Raw genomic sequence first — 1772 nt, forward strand, 5'->3', positions numbered from 1 at the left:
ATTATTTTTGCAACTCCAACAAAAAGATGAAGCTCCGCTTACCAAACTTGCGGTAAAACTCACTATTATTTTCCAACCAGGTGGGTCAGAAAGATGGGTACAAATTATTCCGCTGATATCTTAATAGACTTTGTTTTCATTTCAGCGTGTTTGGCTGGGAATGATTTGTGTTCCTGACTCTGCAAAATGTCGTCTACGGCGGCAGTTCGTGCGACACGAGGGCCGGAGCCAGAGCTTCCCCGCAGACGTCTGCACAAATTAAAGGGAGGCGCCCATACTTCTCCAAATAAGAACGTTTGCTAGGTAAGAATTTAAGCAACCTAAACTACATTTTGATCCCACCTATCTTGTTTTATTACCCATCAGTTTTATAAGCAAAGGCAATTTTTTTTTTGGCATTATTTTCCTCATGTTTCTGCATTAAAACATTTTTAATAACAAATTTTCGCTCTTCAATTCAGTTTCTAATTTATGAAATGTTAATGATGAAGGATTTCCTGTTGGAAAACACTTAGGTGCACTGTAGATAATTCACCTTCTGTTTTCTATCGCAGTCTTGAGTTCTGAGGAAGAGAAAACAGAAGGAAAATAGCCACGAGCACTAATATAGAAGCACGGCCAGCGAAGACGCTGTACACTGGAGAAACCAAAGGTGTTACAGTGATGCGCGTGATAATTCCCTGAGAAACTGCAAAAAAATTTCATACAACAAACTGCCTACACATTGGAATAAAAATGTAAAACGTACCGCACTTTTTAGCTTCCTATTTTCTGTCCTCAAAGCATCAATTTCCCGCATCTGCGATAGGGATAAAAACATTATGTTTTGAACATTAAGATCAGTATCAACTCCGTACATCCTTAACGTCAGCTTTCTTTAGGGCTGACTAAGCGTCTTGGATTTTAAAATACTTATAACTTTGCCTTTTAGCCTTTACGTTGCATGCTGTTCCGAATTACAATGCGAAACCGGTGCCAAACCAATATAATCTCATAAAGTTAATAAACGTTCTGCTTGCACTGACTGTATTTCTGCTATTGCAACGTTTGCGGCTTTCCAGATGCAAGGCAGAATGCAAAAAGATCAGATCGTTTCAGGGTTAAGGATGGGTTTTTTTTTTTCTTTAAATTACAAGAAGTGCTGACAGGTACCAGCTACCTGACGGCAGACATGCCAGCAGCTAAGAGATGTTCGCTTACACACGAGGTATATACTGCGGAGGATTGGTGTTGTACTCGCTAAACCGCACTGGCAAACGAACTACAATCAAATCCAAATGCCTTGAGTTCGGCTGTGGGCTCAGGCTGAAGGGAATGATTTTAAGGCTGTTGCCTCCTGTATTCTTTCGGAGCCACAGCTGCATTTTTCTCCCTCCAGGCCAAGAAATAGCGAGAAGACGCTCAGGCACCTGCTTTTCTTGGTGCCAAGCAAAAGGATCTCTCTTCCTTTCGCCTGGAATATTTTATTTATAGACATGAGGCAACCTTGGCAAAACAGAACCTTACGGTCCCCGGGATTTCTAAATCGCATCCATTTACTCGCTAGAATGGTAAAAGACTGTGACTTGTAAGGAGAGAAAATATTAGTTCTATTCAGCTGAATGTAGGCAGGGCAAAGTATGACACTTCCGAACACTCCGTTACACTATGGTATGGACAAACTTCCCGTCTCATCTCCGTACACAAACTTCAATATTCCGCGTATCGCTAATGTATGGTGACCGTCCCCAAGAACGCTTTCAGAAATATTACTTACAGGCTGGCTGCTGTCA

Source organism: Charadrius vociferus, unplaced genomic scaffold, assembly GCF_000708025.1.
Source record: "Charadrius vociferus isolate BGI_N301 unplaced genomic scaffold, ASM70802v2 scaffold1295, whole genome shotgun sequence".
NCBI classification, from domain to species: domain Eukaryota; kingdom Metazoa; phylum Chordata; class Aves; order Charadriiformes; family Charadriidae; genus Charadrius; species Charadrius vociferus.